The sequence below is a fragment of the Callithrix jacchus genome, chromosome 6 (genome assembly GCF_049354715.1).
Source record: "Callithrix jacchus isolate 240 chromosome 6, calJac240_pri, whole genome shotgun sequence".
In the NCBI taxonomy this organism is placed as follows: domain Eukaryota; kingdom Metazoa; phylum Chordata; class Mammalia; order Primates; family Cebidae; genus Callithrix; species Callithrix jacchus.
The window spans coordinates 5,437,614-5,457,684 of NC_133507.1; the positions used below are offsets into that span (position 1 = coordinate 5,437,614).

Sequence of the window (20,071 nt, forward strand, 5' to 3'; positions counted from 1 at the left end):
ATTTTTTGGCTAGTTTCCTTTGCAAACTTAGAATGCCAATGCATTCCAAAAAAGTTATGGATGTGAAGTAAATCTCCTTCTTATTTTAAGTGTCAGATTGATGTGAGTTCTGTACATCCTCAGGTGGAAACTTGAAATTGGTTTTCAATATTTGTGTAGCTCTTTTTTTGAGTAATTAGCCCATTTAATGTAATTAGTGTTATCTTTGGCCTTCTCCTAATTTATTTCTTCTCTTTTGTCTTAATCACTTTAAAATTAATAAAATATTTCAGTCATTCATTTTTACTCTAAAATTTCTGTTTAATATTATTTTACTTTAATGCTCTGATTGGCTATACAATGGATTACAATGTGCTTTTTTAAGTTAATAAAGCGTAATACGAATTGCTACTTTTATCATTTTCCCAATAGTGATAGAAACATGGGATACTTTAACTGCACTCGTCTGCCTTTCGCATTATTGTTTTTTTTTGTTTTCTTTCTTTTTTTTGAGACGGAGTTTCGCTCTCCTTACCCAGGCTGGAGTGCAATGGCGATCTCGGCTCACCGCAACCTCCGCCTCCTGGGTTCAGGCAATTCTCCTGCCTCAGCCTCCTGAGTAGCTGGGATTACAGGCACGCACTACCATGCCCAGCTAATTTTTGTATTTTTAGTAGAGACGGGGTTTCACCTCGTTGACCAGGATGGTCTCGATCTCTTGACCTCATGATCCACCCACCTCGGCCTCCCAAAGTGCTGGGATTACAGGCTTGAGCCACCACGCCTGGCTGGGTGTTGTTTTACATTTTAATTCTACTCATACTGTGAATCCTACTAGATCTTAGTAACACTGTTTCGTACACCAATATCCATGTATGTTTATCTACATATGTAGCCTTTTCTTTGCCTTTCATACCTTCCTACATTTCCAGTGTTTCTCTTAGGGACTATTCTTACTCTGTAAGTCTGCGTTAGTCAGTTTGGGTTTCTATAACAATGTACTATAGACTAGGTGACTTCTAAGCAATAGAAATATTTTTTCACAGTCCTGGAGTCTGGGAAATCTAAAATCAGGGTACCAGCATGGTTGGTTCTGCTGAGAGCCATTTTCTGGGCTGCAAAGAGCCAACTTTTTGCAGTATACTTACAGCAAAAGTACTCACTCACTAGTTAGCTCTCTGGCCTCTTTTTTTTTTTTTTTTTTTGAGACGGAGTTTCGCTCTTGTTACCCAGGCTGGAGTGCAATGGCGCGATCTCGGCTCACCGCAACCTCCTCCCCCTGGGTTCAGGCAATTCTCCTGCCTCAGCCTCCTGAGTAGCTGGGATTACAGGCACGTGCCACCATGCCCAGCTAATTTTTTGTATTTTTAGTAGAGACGGGGTTTCACCATGTTGACCAGGATGGTCTCGATCTGTTGACCTCGTGATCCACCCTCCTCGGCCTCCCAAAGTGCTGGGATTACAGGCGTGAGCCACCGCGCCCGGCCAGCTCTCTGGCCTCTTATAAGGGCAGTAATGCCATTCAAGAGGGCTCCACCCCTCTGGACTAATTATCCCCCAAAGATCCCACATCCAAATGCCATCTTACTGGGATTACAAATTTTAAGGTAGACATATTCAGTCTAATGTCTTCTGCCCCTGAAATTCATGTCCATCTCACGTGAAAAATATATTCATTTCATCCCAGCAGTTCTGAAAGTCTAAATGCATTCCAGTGTCAACCTTAAAGTCTAAAGTCTTATCTAAATATCTAAACTGGATATAGGCAACACTTGAGGTAAAATTCATCCTGAGGCAGAATTCTTCTTCAGCTATGAACCTGTGTAATTGAATAAGTTATACAAAATTCAATGGTCATGCAGGTATAGGATAGTCACTCCCACTTTGCAAAGTAGAACAAAAGAGGGAAGGGGTGAATAGGTCCCAGTCAAGTCCCAAATCTAGCAAGGTAAGCTCCAGGAAACCTTAGGTCCAGAATTTAATTGATTAGGGTCTTCATCAACCTTGGAAAATTCTCGGGCATTATTTTTTCAAATACTGCGTTGGTCCCATTTATCTCTATTTCTTCTACTTTTCAGATTCTAATTCCAAATATGTTCAAATCTTTACCGTTTTCTAAATGTCTCAAATATAGATTTTCAATAATTTGTCTCTGTAATTTATATATTAGCAATTGATCTATTTATTATTCAATCAAGCTGTTATACATGAAGTTCTTAATTTTAGCAACTGTATTTTTATTTTATAATTTGAGTATTTTATGCATTACTCACCTTCAAAAACTTTTTTCATATTTTCATCACTTTTTATAATCATTTCCCCTTTTTAAGCAAAGATGTTATTTAAAATTAGAAATGGGAATATCAGCTTACCAACTTCCTCAGTACCTGTAGAGAAATCAGCTTGCCAGTTAAAAATAACATGATATACAAAAAAGTGCCAATTTAGGCTGTCAGTCATTTAGAAAACATTAATCATAAAGCACGACTATTAATAATATTCAAGATAATTTTATGGGAACATGACATTAAATTTCACTTTCATAAAAATACCAGTGAATGGTATTTGAGGCTGATACCACTGAGAAACAGACTGTGGTATGTGGATGGAGGCCAAGAGCAATGTGCTCATAGTTTTTCTAGTGTACAGCAACATTATAAATAAATGGGTTAACTCAAGGTATATAAAGTTCTCTCCAAATTGCCTGGTTAAAGTAAGCTTTATAAAAATGACTTCAGGCTCAGAGAAAATAACAAGCTAACACTGTCCTGGAGACAATCCTACCTATTTTTCTGGAGAGAGTCAAGACTGACTAAAGACAGAAAGAATGTTCTCACCAAGAAAAGCTGTGCAGACCCCATCAAAGACATAGGCTTTCCCTGGTTATCTACCCGCATCCTCCCATGTGCTTGCTCCCCGACTCTGTAGTCAGTAGCCAAATATGGACAACACAAGACCTGCAAACTGTTTGCACTAAAGAACCACTTAAAAAAAACCTGGCCCCTGTTTTGCATGTTCTGTCTTGTCACAGTGTGAATCACATAGCATGTCCTCGGCAGCTGTGCCCCTTCTGAAGCCAGAAAATGCTTCTAGGAATGAGCACAGAGGATGAGGTTGGATATTCACACAACACAGCTTACACTACATGGTCAGAAAAGCTGTTCATGAGGCACAGCTCTTTTGTTCATGAGAAGATGCTTCTTTATTTCTCTCACCCATTCAATTGCTTCTTATCTGATTTCACATTTTATGAATTGTTTAAAATCACTGATTATCAGAATATTCTTATACAACTACAGGCACCTTCATCAGGAATCGCCTTCATGCATTTCAAAGCCCAGCCACTACAGTGCGTGTCAACAGAGAAACAGGTGGTAACAGTGAGTAAATGTTGAGCCGTGTTTTGTTTTGCCTCTATAGCAACAGGATAGAAAAGGGTCTATTCGGATACACTGGTTCCAGCAAGGAGAGAAAAAGGCAAGGAGAGCTTCCCTCCCTCTTCCCATGTATTTCCAGCCTTGTATCTCCTATTTAGCTCTGGGATTTAAAAAAAAGACAAAAAAAAAAAAAAAACAAGTGGAAAACACAGGTACAAAAAGTATATTTATCTCAAGATCGGGGCACTTCCTGACCTCCTTCTCATGTGGCAGTAGATTGCATTATTAGTACAGGTTATTGACTCCCACTTTCTTATCAGAAGATTTTCTTGCCCCATCCAATGCACAGGCACGTGCTATGCTTTAGACAATGGAATGTGAGAAGAAATGATGAATGCCACACCTAAGCGTAAGCCTAAGAGCCATCACGTACTTCTGTGATTGCTTCTGTTCCTGCCGTCACAGAATGGCACATCTTTCTACCTGGATCCCAGAACCCAAAAGACATGTAAGAGACTGCAAATGATCCCCACTAGGCCCACAGTTAACATGTATATAAACAAGAAATTAGTTAATTATGAGTATTTGAGACTTGGGGGTAATTTCTTATCATGGCAATAATCTAGTGAAACTAATGAATACAGAAATCAGTACCAGTTTTGGGGTGTCGCCAGAATAGAAAACTAAAGCATTTATCTCCAGTCCAGGAGACAGACAGTTACAAAGCTCTTATTGATTCCTGGAAAATAAGAGTAACTCATGTTTTTATTGATAAGGCATTTTGCTACAATGGCTGTATGATAAGCTGGAATGAGCTTATGAATTCAGACAAAGTTTGGGAAACTGAAGGCAACAAGCATGTTTTAGCTGTTGTTGGTTACTTTAGAAAAGGTATTACAAGAACAAGATAATTTCAGATAATAAATTGCATATTGGCCAGCAAGGCCAAGAGATGGAATTGACTGTTCTTTCCAAATGATGCAAGCTGAAATTGGGTAGCAAGGATCACAACTCAGTGTTATAGTAAAGATCAAATCATGGACTTGGCCTGATGCCATTTTTTTTATGACCTCTGAATTGAATGAAGGGAAATCGAGTTAACGCTTTTAGTTATACAGAATGTCTCAGAGAACAAAAAGAGCCGAAGGGTGTGACGTTTTTTTGGAAGTCTGCTACCTCAAGTTATCTCAATTTACCTCATCTTACTTCAAGCTAAAGCAGAACACATCTTTAAAAGAATTGTGAATACGACTGTCAGCACACTGGAACTTTGCAGAATATAAACTAATTAGGCTTTGAGAGAGTTGTGCTGCCAAAATAGCCTGTAGCTGTTTGAGAAGTAAAATGACCTTTGAGCCAATGATATTCTCTTCTTCTCCCAAAGAAAGAATATTCTTTCATGCCCAGTTCTCGTGTAGCCAAGGAAGTGGATGAGGAAGCATGGACCTCCCAGCGTGTGGAGCCAAGATCAACTAGAGACCTGCTCCAAGGCAGCAAGACACTGGGATGGTTGACATAATGCTGTCTGACAACTAGCTGGGGGTCTTCACAATGTTTGTCCAAACAGATTTCAGAATTTTTATTAAGCACTGATGGCTGAGTGCTGCCCTCCTTCCCCTTTCTGAATGAGAGTATTTATCGAGACTACCCTGCCCCAATATTGCACGTGGATTGTGTGTGGGGCAGCCAACATATGTTTTAAATCTCTAGATAACAAGGAACCTATACGCTAAAGTTAAAGTGCCATATGAGATACAAGACTTGAAGTCTCATGGTGTGATTAGATGACACAGTGGGGGCTGCACTCAGAGGAGGGAGTGAATTCTGCTACTTAAGGGAAATGTAGCAATATTTGTAAACAGAGTTTCACTCTGGTTGATTCAGTCGTTTTTGATTGTTCTCTTGCCCGTCCCTGTAAAAAGGACACACTTTATGTCCCAAAGACATTGTGCTTGGGCTAAAACTGCCTTTGGAACGGGAGCTGAAGTGGTGGTGGCCATATCCAAATAGATACTTGAAGCCATGCATCCAAAGATGAGGATTCCTCTTCCCTCTGCTGTAAGAATGTGGTGCGTTTGGCTCCTAGATCCCAAAAGATACATGAAACAAAGCTGTGGTCAACCATTGTTATTTTACACACGAACGAGAAGTAAGTGCTCATGATTGCAAGCCAATGCAATACAACTTATTAAAGTTGACTAATACGTCTGCTATAAGTTCAATCTCTTCAGGGAATCATGAGCTTTGTTTTCAAGAAAAACACCTGAGAAAAACAGGTATTTTCTCAGATTTTAAACATTAACACCTCATTTTGTCACATAGTCCAAGTTTCAGACCTCTCTGTCCAGAGCACACAAGGGGAACCATTGGGCAGTGAGAAATTCTGTGTGATGTTCCCCATGAGTGTGGAGGCCCCACATGGGGTATTAGAGCCAGAGAGTTATGATGACAGAACGCAGCTGTTGGGGGCCAGTGGGGTGCGGAGTCTGAGTGAGGTGGGGAGGCACAGGGAGAGGACAACAGCCACTATGGGAGAGTGTTCACACACTGTGGAAGCATTAAGTCAGTGCATGTGTGAAGGATAATGAAAAATAGAACTTCACTCTTGGAGAATGGACTTCCACACAGTCCTCCTCAGCCTTGAAGCAACTTGCACGGAAGTGCAGTCGCCTTACGTCCCATGTCATGTCTCACAGGTGATCAAGGTGGGTTCTTTTATCCTGTATCTAAGCTTTATGTTCTGCATGTGGATGACTACGTGAAGTTGATGGAGTAGATTAATCTGCCGTCACACTTTGGAGTCTGTCTCTGAGAAGTGGAAACCTCCCACTAATAAACATGATCTCAAAAAGAAAAGGAGAAAAATGAACAGGCAGCTCCCATCCCTTTTCTTCTTACCCTACACAGGTCAAAGGGAGGCACAGCTGTGGCCCACAGAGACCTCTCTGATGCACACCACATGCCCATCTCTCCTGGCATCCTCCAGACCCTCCCTCCACTAGCCTCTTCAGCTTAACTCTCAGAATCACAGGTGGTGCCTCGGCAGGCCTTTACTCAGAATGTGCTTAATCCAATTAGAGCATTCTGTCACATTAGAGAGCTCACATTGATTCTCTCCCTCTGAAGGCGTGCCCCATCCACAGAGAAACCATCTGGGACTCAGCCATGTTCCAAGAAGAATGTGGATGGCATGGGCATCCTTCCCATTTGGGGATCAAGCCGTCTCTTCTTTAGATGAGCTCCTTCAGTTTAATACATGCCTGTTTATCAAACTCCCATTTCCCTTCACTTTCTGTCACTATTACATATTATCTGAGTTTGCTCAGTCGCTTGATGTCTATTTATGTATAGTATCCCATGGCTCACCTATGGGACAGGGCATTGCAGGGATTGGGCTACTTACAGGGAACATAGCTTGGTCTATATCCACAGTGACAGCTTATGAGGAGAAAGGATAGGCAAGAAGAGAAAGCATTGCTGGCATCCTTGTCTGCTCTGTGCCAAGAGCCATCATGTTCCTGTTTCTTACTCCAGTCTTACTCTCATGCTCTCCGTGCATCTAAGAGGAGGATGCAGTGCCAAGAAAGCCTTCCAGCACACGAGGAAAATTCACGCTCCTCAACTCTTTGCAGTTCAGCGCTGTCACATCTCCACAGCAGGCGAAACCCTCTTTTCTAAGATCAGCCACATGCAAACATGTGGGTATATATCAGGTGGTCTCATAAAACACGTCCTGGGTGTCACATTCAGAATGAAGCATCAGAAGATGAAAATGAGGAATGGGGCTGGTAGAACAGCTCCATTTTTCCCTTTTTATTTCTCCCTTCAGTCAAATGTTCCTCCCTTATTCCATCAGATTTTAAAGTACCATTTATTAAATTACAATAACTACTCATTCGTTCTGACTCATAGTTCGCAAAATATCTGGTATTTATTCTATGCCATATTAGAACCCCCACAACACATACCAAATTATGCCACCCCAAAGTTCCATTTGTTTCCCTGGCAGGAGGGCACCATTTGTGGGAAGTAATGTTTATGATCGTTTCTTTGGTGACACTTCACATGTCACGTTAACACCCACAAGCTTAGAGAGAGGGAGCGCAGGCGAGAATTGGCAAGCAAACTAGCACTGCCACTCTCAACTGATTTGCAGAGGACGGGTGAAAAGAAGTCGCCACGGTACAGCAAGATTAGAAGACAGCCTTTCACACAGACTTCTGGACTCAGAGAAACTACTGATTGCTTCTTCCCACATAGTGATACACAGGCTGTTCTCCACCTGCTTCTTTTCACAAACAGAGATGGGCCTGACAACCCAAGAACCCCAATCTCAAATGTTAATGTTAATTTCTCTTTAAAATGAAAATACGAATTTTATTTGGTAGATATGCAAATCTTAAATATACAGCTTGATAAAGTTTACTCAAGTGTACACCTATGTAATCAGCCACTTCAATAGAGTATTTTCAATGTTTGGGAAGGTTCCTCAGTGCCTAGTCTAGTGGCCCTGTAGAGTTAATCATTATTCTAACTTTATCACCATATATTTGTTTTGAATGTTTTTGAACTTTCCATCAATGCAATCCACTTTATGTCTATGAGATTAATACAGACTATTACACATATTTATAGTTTTGTTTTTCATTTTCATTGCTGTATATTATGTTGTGTGACTACAGCACTATGTATCATCGCCTTGTACTTCTGACACATAGCAGAATTCTTTCGAACTTTTAGCATTATGAATGAAGTTATAACACTGCTGTTAAGTATATTTTGGTGAACATATATAACTGTTTCCCTTGGTATATTCTCAGTATAGAATCTGTTGAGTCATTGGGTATGTCTATGTTTAGTAGCTACTACTGAACACTTTCCCGAAGCAGTTGTACCACTTTCACTCCCACCAGCACTATATGAGAGTCCAATTTCCTTCATAATTGGCACTGTCAATCCCTTTAAGTTTAGTGATTCAGGTGGGTATATATCAATATTTCACAGTCTAATTTTGCCTTTCCATGATGAATAATAGCATTGAGAATGTTTTCATGTTTGTGGGCCATTTTAACGTGACCATTTCTAAGTAAGTCTTTTGACCATTTTAAATATGAATGCCTGCCTTTTTCTTACTGATTTGAAGTTCTGCCTACAATCCTTTGTGGGATACAGTTTTCACTTTTAACAAAGTCCAAATTATCAATCTTTTAAAAATAATTGCTGCTTTACAATATTATTGAATAAATATATTTGTACCCCAAAGTCATAGAGATAACCTACTTTTAATTTCTGCTAGAAGGTTAATTGTTTTAGCTTTCATATTTAGGTCCCAATGCCATTGCAGATTATGTATTGTATACAGAGTGAACTGGAAAAAGCAAAAATAATGGGGTTTTATTTGCCTATTTTGAGTTGATGTATAAAGAAATTCTTTAGTATAACATTTTTGGCTTATTTACCAGGCAGACATTGTTGAAATTAGGGCAGAAATAAGACTTGAAGCAAACCAAAACACTTCGCTTCAAAAACTCCAGCAGGTTCTCAAAGTATCTCAGAGAGACCCACACCCAGCTCTGTTCGGGGAGAGGAATGCAACTGCTGTGAAACATAACCAGAAAAACCTACACTTCATCCTTTCTGTTTCACCTAAAGAAAAAGCAAAACAAAACAAAAACCACAGACAATACGGGATTCAAGGAAAGAAATTCAGAGTGTTGCAGCCAGTAAGGGGAATCGAAATCAGGCATAGAGGAGAAACCTATCTTACCAGAAGGAGAGTAAGAAACGTTTTATGAGGGACACGGCCTCAAATGCAGGGAAATCAAAAAAGCCTGAGATTTACTCAGAATATTTTACAATGTTACCCTCTTCTTCAGACCTTATGATCACACAAAGGCAGCACCAAGATAATAAAATAAATTACAGCTGAAACAGCTGCAAGATACAAAATAGCTCTAAGTGGTAGAACACAGGAAGGAATCTCTGAAAATAAAAGGGGAGACAAAAAAAAGGCCACCAAAATTTTTTTGAAGTCTTTGGTACTTTTAGCTTCAGCAAATATTAAACAAATCACAACTCCTGGCCAGATGAACACAAATCCTCACATTTAAAATCCTAGTTACCTCGGTTACCATTGGCTGATATAATATGCTTAGCTTTGGGCCAGGCGCGGGGGCTCATGCCTGTAATCCCAGCACTTTAGGAGGCCAAGGCGGGTGGATCACGAGGTCAAGAGATCAAGACCATCCTGGTCAACATGGTGAAACCCCGTCTCTACTAAAAATACAAAAAATTTTTTGTATTTTTAATCCCAGCTACTCAGGAGGCTGAGGCAGGAGAATTGCCTGAACCCAGGAGGCGGAGGTTGCGGTGAGCCCAGATCACGCCATTGCACTCCAGCCTGGGTAACAAGAGCCAAACTCCGTCTCAAAAAAAAAAAAAAAGACAGCTATGATTAATACGTTAATGCCCCAATGAAAAAAGTAGACAACATTCAAAAACAGATGGTAATAGAAGCAGAGATAAAAAATGTGAGAAATACCAAACACTGTAACAGAAATTAATAAAAGATCTCTTTGATAAACTTTTGACATAGCTGAGGAACGAATCAGTGAACTGGATAAGTAAATAGAAACCTTACAATTGGTGCTTGCTTTAGCAGAATATACACTAAAATTGGAAGGTACACAGAAGGGTAGCATGGCCCCTGCACAAAGGTGTCAGGCAAATTTGGGAAGCATTCCATATTTTTCAAGTTGGATAAAAAATAAGACATCTTGTTTTCCAGAGATCCATTTTACACATAACAATATTCATAGAGTCAAAGTAAAGATCAATAATACAAACAGCAAAAAAGAGCAGGGGTCAGTATTATCAGGTCAGATAACTTCTTTTTAAACCAACAACAATAAAAAAGGACAAAGAAAGGCACTGTATAACAAAGGGTTCAACTCAACAAGGTGACTTAACTATCTTAAACATATATGTAACTCAGCATTGAAGCACCCAGATTCATAAAATAAGTACTTCTAGACATTAAAAAAAGGCCTAGGCCACCATGCAATAATAGTAGGGGACTTCAACACCCCACTGCCAGTATTAGACGGATTATTGAGGTAGAAACTAACAAAGAAATTCTGAACTTAAATTTGACACAACCAATTGGACCTATAAACCAATAAACAGCTACAGAACACTCCACCCATCAACCACAGAATATACATTCTTCTCATCTGTACATGGAACATACTCTAATATTGACCATGTGCTCAGCCATAAAGCAAGTGCAAGTAAGTTTTTTAAAAATTGAAATCATACCAATGGTACTTTCAGGTCACAGTTAAATAAAAATATAAATCAGCACCAAGAATATATCTCAAAACCACCCCTTTGACAAAATTTAGCAGCCCTTTAGGCTAAAAACCCTCAATAAACTCGGTATTGATGGAATGTATCTCAAAATAATAAAAGCTATTTATGACAAACCAACAGCCAATATCATACTGAATGGGCAAAAACTGGAAGCATTCCCTTTGAAATCTGGCACTAGACAAGGATGCCCTCTCTCACCACTCCTATTCAATATAGTACTGGAAGTTCTAGCCAGAGCAATCAGGCAAGAAAAAGAAATGAAGGGTATTCAAATAGAAAAGGAAGTAGCCAAATTGTCTCTATTTGCAGACAACATGATAGTATATCTAGAAGACCCCATCGTCTCAGCCCAAAAACTCCTGAAACTGATAAGCAACGTCATCAAAGTCTCAGGATACAAAATCAATGTGCAAAAATCACAAACATTCCTATACACCAATAACAGACTTAAAAAGAACCAAATCAAGAATGAACTGCCATTCACAATTGCTACAAAAAGAATAAAATACCTAGGAATACAACTCACAAGGAACGTAAAGGACCTCTTCAAGGAGAACTACAAACCACTGCTCAACGAAATAAGAGAGGACACAAACAGATGGAGAAACATTCCATGTTCGTGGTTAGGAAGAATCAATATCGTGAAAATGGCCATACTGCCCAAAGTAATATACAGATTCAACACTGTCCCCATCAAGCTACCAATGACCTTCTTCACAGAACTGGAAAAAACCACCTTAAACTTCATATGGAACCAAACAAGAGCCCACATAGCCAAGTCAATTCTAAGCAAAAAGAACACAACAGGAGGCATCACGCTACTGGACTTCAAACTATACTACAAGGCTACAGTAATCAAAACAGCATGGTACTGGTACCAAAACAGAGATATAGACCAATGGAACAGAACAGAGGTATCAGAGGCAACACAACATATCTACAACCATACAATCTTGGATAAACCTGACAAAAACAAGCAATGGGGGGCTAGCCATGTGCAGAAAGCAGAAACTGAACCCCTTCCTGACACCTTACACTAAAATTAACTCCAGATGGATTAAAGACTTAAACATAAGACCTGGCACCATAAAAACCCTAGAAGAAAATCTAGGCAAAACCATTCAGGACATAGGAGAAGGCAAGGACTTCATGACCAAAACACCAAAAGCATTGGCAACAAAAGCCAAAGTAGACAAATGGGACCTAATAAAACTCCACAGCTTCAGCACAGCAAAAGAAACAGTCATTAGAGTGAATCGGCAACTAACAGAATGGGAAAAAATTTTTGCAGTTTACCCAAATAACAAAGGGCTGATATCCAGAATTTATAAAGAACTAAAACAGATTTACAAGAAAAAACAAACAAGCCCATTCAAAAATGGGCAAAGAATATGAACAGATACTTTACAAAAGAAGACACATACATGAGGCCAACAAACATATGAAAAAATGCTCATCATCACTTGTCATCAGAGAAATGCAAATCAAAACCACATTGAGATACCATCTCATGCCAGTTAGAATGGTGATCATTAAAAAATCTGGAGACAACAGAGAGGATGTGGAGAAATAACACTTTTACACTGCTGGTGGGAGTGTAAATTAGTTCAACAATTGTAGAAGACAGTGTGGCGATTCCTCAAGCACCTAGAAATAGAAATTCCATTTGACCCAGCGATCCCATTACTGGGTATATATCCAAAGGACTATACATCGTTCTACTATAAGGACACATGCACACGAATGTTCATTGCAGCACTGTTTACAATAGCAAAGACCTGGAACCAACCCACATGCCCATCGATGATAGACTGGACTGGGAAAATGTGGCACATATACAGCATGGAATATTATGCAGCAATCAAAAACAATGAGTTCATGTCCTTTGTGGGGACATGGATGAATCTGGAGAACGTCATTCTCAGCAAACTGACACAAGAACAGAAAATGAAATACCACATGTTCTCACTCATAGGAGGGTGATGAAAAATGAGAACACATGGATACAGGGAGGGGAGTACTACACACTGGGGTCTATTGGGGGAATAGGGGAGGGACAGCGTGGGGGGGGACCTGGGGAGGGATAGCATGGGGAGAAATACCAGATGTGGGTGAAGGGGAGGAAGGCAGTAAATCACACTGCCACGTGTGTACCTATGCAACTATCTTGTATGTTCTGCACATGGACCCCAAAATCTAAAATGCAATAAATAAATAAAACTACACAATTACATGGAAATTAAATAACTTGCTCCTGAATGATTTTTGAGTAAACAAGGAAATGAAGGCCAAAATTTAAAAATTCTTTAACATAAATGAAAACAAAACAAAACATAGCAAAATATGTGAGATGCATCCAAAGTAGTGTTAAGAGGAAAAGTTTATAATGCTAAATGCCTAAATCAAAAAATTAGAAAGATCTGAAATTAATAATCTAATATTGCACCTACAGGAACTAAAAAAAGGTAACAAACTAACCCCAAAGTTAATAGAAAAAAAAAGTAATCAGAGCAGAACTGAATGAAATCAAGACCCAAAAACCCATACAAAGGATCAACAAAACCGAAAGCTTGTTCTTTGAAAGGATAAACAAGATAAATAGACCAGTAGCAAGATTAACAAAGAAAAAAAATGGAGAAGATAAAATAAGCACAATCAGAAACAACAGAGGTAACGTGACACCCGATCCACAGCAATACAAAAAAAATCATCTGCAACGATTATGAATACCTCTATGTACACAAACTAGAAAACCTACAGAAAAATAGATAAATTCTTGGAAACATACAGCTTCCCAAGACAGAATCACAAAGAAAATGAAACCTTAAACATATCAATAATGAGTTCTGAAACTGTATCAGTAATTCAAAACACACCAGCAAAGAAAAGCCCTGGACCAAATGGGCTCATAGCCAAAGTTTACTAGACAGAGAAAGAAGAATTAATACGACTCCTACTGAAACTATTCCAAAAAACTGAGTAAGAGGGACTTCTCCCTAAATCATTCTATGAAGCCAGCATCACTCTGATCCCAAAATCTAAATCTGACAAAGAAACAGCAACAACAAAAGAAAACTACAGGGCAATATCCTTGATGGAGATAGATGCAAAAATACCCAACAAAATAGTAGCAAAATCAATCCAGCAGCACAGCAAAAAGTTAATTCACCAAGACCAAATTGACTTTATTTCCCGTAAACGGGGCTTGTTGAACATGTACAAATCAATAAATGTGATTCACCACATAAACAGAATTTTTTTAAAAATGTGATCATCTCAATAGAAACATTTTTCAATAAAACTAGTTTCCTTCCACAATAGAAACCCTCAACAAACTAGACATCAAAGAGACATACCTCAAAATAATTACTGCCATCTCAGGCAAACCCACAGCCAACATCATACTGAATGGGCAAAAGCTGGAAGCGTTAACCTTGAGAACTGGAACAAGATAATAAGGACGCCCACTCTCACCACTCCTAGTCAACATAGTACTGGAAGTCCTGGCCAGAGCAACCAGGCAGGAGAAATAAATAAAAGGCATCTAAATAGAGAGGAAACCAAACTATCTCTCTTTGTTGGTAATAGGATTCTATACCTAGAAAACCCTAAAGACTCCCCCAGAAGGCTCCTAGAGCTGATAAGAAACTTCAGTAAAGTTTAAGGATACAAAATAAATATACAAAAACAAGTAGCATTTCTGTACAGCAATAACATTCAAATGAAAGCCAATACAGGAATTCAATCCTATTTACAATAGCCACACACAAACAAATACTTTGGAATATATCTAATCAAGGAGGTAAAGGATATCTACAAGGACAACTACAAAACACTGATGAAAAAAATCATAGATGACACAAACCAATGAAAAACGTTCGACACTCACAGTTCAGATGAGTTAGTATCTTTAACATGGCCATATGTCCCAAAGCAATCTACAGAGTCAATGCTATTCCTATCAAACTATCAACATCATTTTTACAGAAATAGAAAAAAAAGTGTATTCGTTTGTTTTCCTGCTACTGATAAATAAATACCTAAGACTGGGCAATTTATAAAAGAAAGAGATTTACTGGACTTACAGTTCCACATGGCTTCTGCCACAATCATGGCAGAAGGCAAGGAGGAGAAAGTCACATCTTACATGGATGGCAGCAGGCAAAAAGAGAGCTTGCACAGGGCAACTCCTGTTTTTAAAATCAACAGATCTCACTATCATGAGAATAGCACAGGAAGGAGCCACCCCCATAATTCAGTCATCTCCCACCTGCAACACATGGGACTTATGGAAGTTACAAGCTATTTGAGTGTGGACACAGAGTCAAACAAAAGTATTCTAAAATTCATATGTAACCAAAAAGAACCCAAATAACCAAAGTAACCCTTAACAATAATGACAAAGCTGGAGGCATCACATGGTCATACTTCAAACTATGTTGTAAGGCTACAGTAATCAAAACAACATTACAGGTACAAAAAGTGATATATAGACCAATGGGACTGGAGAGAGAACCCAGGAATAAAGCTGCACACCTAATCATCTGTAATCATTATCATCTGATCCTCAACAACGTCAACAATAATAAGCAATGGGGAAAGGATTCACTATTTAATAATATAGTGCTGGGCTTACTGGCTAGCTCTATACAAAAGATCAAAACTCGACCCTTTGCTTTCACTATATACAAAAATCAACTCAAGATGGATTAAATACTAAAATATAAGATCTATAACTATGAAAACCCTAAAAGAAAACTGCAAATACCATTCTGGACATAGTCCTTGGCAAATAATTTATGTCTAAATCCCCAAAAGCAATTGCAACAAAAATAAAATTTGACAAGTAGCACCTAATTAAACAAAAGAGCTTCTGCTCAGTGAAAGAAACTATCAACAGAATAAACAGCCAACCTACAAGAATGAGAAAAAATATTGAAAACATATGCATCCGACAAAAGTCTAATATCCAGAATCCATAATGAACTTAAATCAACAAGCAAAAAAACAAACAAACCCATTAACATGAACAAAGAACATGAGCACTTCTTAAAAGAAAACATACAAATGGCCAACAAACATATGAAAAAATGCTTGACATGACTAATCATTAGAGAAATGAAATCAATATCACCATGAGATATCATCGCACATTGGTTAGAATGGCTATTAGCAAAAAGGCAAAAAAAAAAAAAAAAACTCATGCTCGTGACGTTGCAGAGAAAAGGGTACACTTATACACTGTTGATGGGAATGGATATTAGGTCAGCCACTGTGGAAAGCAATGTGGAAATGTCTCAAAGAACTTAAAATAGAATGACTCAGTAATTCCATTACTGGGTATATACCCCCCCAAAAAATAAATCATTTCACCAAAAAGACATACGTACTTGTATGTTCATCACAGCACTATTCACAATACCAAAGAGATGGAATCAACCTAGATGCCCATCGATGGTGGACTGGGTAAAGGAAATGTAGTACATATACACCATGGTACATATGCAGCCATAAAAAAGAATTAACTTATGTCCTTTGCAACAGCATGGGTAGAGCTGGAGGCCATTATCCTAAGAAAATTAGCACAAGACACTTTGGGAGGCCAAGGCGGGTGGATCACGAGGTCAAGAGATCGAGACCATCCTGGTCAACATGGTGAAACCCCGTCTCTACTAAAGGTACAAAAAAATTAGCTGGGCATGGTGGCGAGTACCTGTAATCCCAGCTACTGAGGAGGCTGAGGCAGGAGAATTGCCTGAACCCAGGAGGCGGAGGTTGCGGTGAGCTGAGATGGCGCCATTGCACTCCAGCCTGGGAAGAAAGGAAGGAAGGAGGGAGGGAAGGGAGGGAGGGAGGGAGGGAGGGAGGGAGGAAGAAAGGAAGGAAGGAAGGAAGGAAGGAAGGAAGGAAGGAAGGAAGGAAGGAAGGAAGGAAGGAAGGAAGGAAGGAAGGAAGGAAAATTAGCCCAAGAAGAGATAACCAAACACCATGTGTTCTCACTTATAAGTGGTAGGTAAACATTGAGTACATGTGAACAGAAAAATAGGAACAATAGACACGAGACTATTAACAGGGGAAGGGTGATAAGGGGGCAAGGGCTGAAAAAATACATTATCAGGTTACTATGCTCACTACTGGACTGAAAGGATCATTCACGTACCAAACCTCAGTGATATGCAATTTACCGATGTAACAAACCTGCACATCCTCTCAACCTAAAACAAAAGTTGAAAAACAAAAAGAAACCTTCAAGTGAAATGCAAAGGGGAAAAACAAAGAATGAAAATGAAATCCAAAACCAGAAAGAACATTCAAGAACCATCAGATAGTATTAAAAGATGTAAATACTTGTAATTGGGATACTGGAAATATTTAAACAAAAAAAGGATGAAGCACAGTAAATATCTGAAATAATAATGGCCAGGAACTTCCAAAATTAATGAAGGATTCCTCCCCTAATGCCCACAGATTCAAGGAGCTCAAAAGCACCAAATAAGATAAACACTTAAAACACACATACACACAAGCACACACACACCTATTCAAACTTCAGAAAAATTAAAGAAAAATACAGAATCCTTTTTTAAAAAAGCCAGAGGGGAAAAAATCTTACCTATAAAAGAACAAGGATAAGAATTACAGTGAAAAACAACCCAAAATATGGTTATTTGAAAATGTCTGGGTAGGAGAGCCAATAAGAAGAATAAACAAATAACCAACATCAGAAATGAAAGAGGAGAAGTCACTACTGATCTTGTGAGTGTTAACAGAACACTAAGGGCATACTGTGAAAAATTCTATGTCCATAAATATGGTAACTTACATAAAATAAATTATTTAAAAATCACAAGTACCAAAATTCACACAAGGAAAAATGTATTTTTTTTTCTTACGTATTAAAAATTGTTGGCCTGGTGCAGTGGCTCATGCCTGCAATCCCAGCACTTTGGGAGGCTGAGGCCAGTGGATCACGAAGTTAGGAGATCGAGACCATCCTGGCCAACCTGATGAAACACCATCACTACTAAAATAAAAAAAAAAAAGAAAAAAAATTAGCCAGGTGTGGTGGCGCATGCCTGTAAGCCCAGCTACTCGGGAGGCTGAGGCAGGGGAATTGCTTGCACCTGGGAGGCAGAGTGAGCCGAGATCGCTCCACTGCACTCCAGCCTGGTGACAGACCAAGACTCCATATAAAAAAAAAGTCTTAATAATTAAAACCTTTTTAATAAAGAGAGCACTAGGAATAGATGGTTTTAGTTGCGAATTCTTTAAGTCAGAAATAGTTCCCAATTTTCACAATATATTTCTCAAGACAGCACAGTGGGAGAACATATCAGCTCATTTGATGAGACCAGCATTATTCTAATACCAAAATCAGACAAATATATTACAAGAAAAGAAAACTAAAAACAAATATATTTCAAAATATCTGTAGCATAATATCATCCACCAATATCCAGTAAAAAGACAGTAGATTATTATCAGGGAGATTAGTGCCAGAAATGCCAGACTTTCAGATTTTGTGCATTGGTTTAGATAATGCATCATATTCATAGACTGAAAAAGAAGAAAAAATATGACCATATAAATTGAAGCAGAAAATTCATTTGAAAATAATTACTGATCATTCAAATAAAAACTCAAAAAATAGGAATAAATGGAAGCTTCTTTAGCTTAATAAAGGGTATATATTAAAGAATAGCTAACATTACAGTGGTGAGAGACTAAATGCATTCCTCCTATTATCAGAATCAAGGACTAGATGTCCTCTCTTATAACTTTTTTAATTTTTTTTTTTTTAAATGGAGTTTCGCTCTTGTTACCCAGGCTGGAGTGCAATGGCATGATCTCGGCTCACCGCAACCTCTGCCTCCTGGGTTCAGGCAATTCTCCTGCCTTGGCCTCCTGAGTAGCTGGGATTACAGGCATGCGTCACCGTGCCCAGCTAATTTTTTGTATTTTTTTTAGTAGAGACGGGGTTTCACTTTGTGGACCAGGATGGTCTCGATCTCTTGACCTCGTGATCCACCCGCCTCGGCCTCCCAAAGTGCTGGGATTACAGGCTTGAGCCACCGCACCCGGCCTCTTACAACTCTTCATTGACAATGTACTGAAAGTCCTGACTAATGTAGTAAGGAAAAAAATGGCACACAAAGAAAGATACCTTTATTCACAAATGACATGATTTTCTTCTTCTCCCCCTATTGACCACTAAACTAAAGAGGAGACATGATTTTCTATTTAGAAATTTTCTAAGCATTTACAATAAAGTTCTTGGAACTAATAAAAAATATAACAAGATCACAGGATACAGGTGCTTTCGTATAAGTAAAAGATTAACTATTGGAACTTGAAATATTTAAAAAAAACAGCATATGCTTAGAGGATCTCTATGCATAAAACTACAAAACACTAAAGAAAGATATCAAGATCTAACTAAAGGGAAAGATAGTCACTATTCATGGGTTAATAGACTCAGTATTGCTAAAATACGGATTCTTCCTTACTGGATCTACAGACTCAATGAAATCCCAATCAAAATCCCAAGAAGCCATATTGTAGATATCAACAACAGATTCTAAAATTCCTCTAAAATCTCAAAGGATCTAAAATAGCCACCACAATACTGAGGAAGAGAAAAATCTGAAGACTTATCCTACCATATCTATAACTTAGCAAGAAGATACAGCAATCCAGACAGTTGTGGCATTGTTGAAAAAAATAGACATAGATCAATAGAACAGACTGGAGAGCCCATAAAGAGACCCTCACAAATACAGTCAATTGATTTCTGACAAGGCACACAAGCAATCCAAAGGAGAAAGACTGGTGGATTTTTGTTGTTTGTTTGAACAGGTGGTGTTGGGACAATTGGATATTCATATGCCAAAATATGAGCCTACATGGAGTATGTTCCAAAGCCACCAGTGGTTGCCTGAAACTGCAGAAAGTACCAAACCCTATATATATAAATACTGTGTAGAATGTCTTTTTGTCTTCACAATTACATGGATTAAAGATTTGTCCTTACTGTAGATGTTAGCAACCTCAGCACATGATTTTTTTTCTTTCCTTGTTAAGTCAAGAACTATAACCCTGTTACCTAAATGAAGCAGTTTAGGCTTCTCTTTGGCATATCAGAATTGCCCACATCACTACTTTTGTGCCTTGGAGCCATTATTAAAACCGTTTTTGCAAAACATGTAACAGTGAGAAAATTGTAATGGTGAAGGAGATCAGACCTACCAACTCTATCTTGCTTCTAACCTCCAAACTGCCCTTATCTGTTGTATTAGTCAATTTTTATGCTGCTGATAAAGACATACCCAAGACTGGGACTTAAA

The 20,071-nt window shown here is 38.6% G+C and overlaps 1 long non-coding RNA gene and 1 other non-coding gene across 2 annotated transcripts in view; one reads left to right on the forward strand and one right to left on the reverse strand.

The window, feature by feature from the left end:
- The window catches only part of LOC128932308 (uncharacterized), a 164,672-nt gene that overhangs the window by 102,221 nt on the left and 42,380 nt on the right, over window positions 1-20,071 (reverse strand). The gene's annotated exons all lie outside the window — the stretch shown is intronic.
- Window positions 10,006-10,107, forward strand: LOC118154944 (U6 spliceosomal RNA). Its single transcript, XR_004745194.2, has one exon. It is a non-coding gene; the product is annotated as a U6 spliceosomal RNA (small nuclear RNA).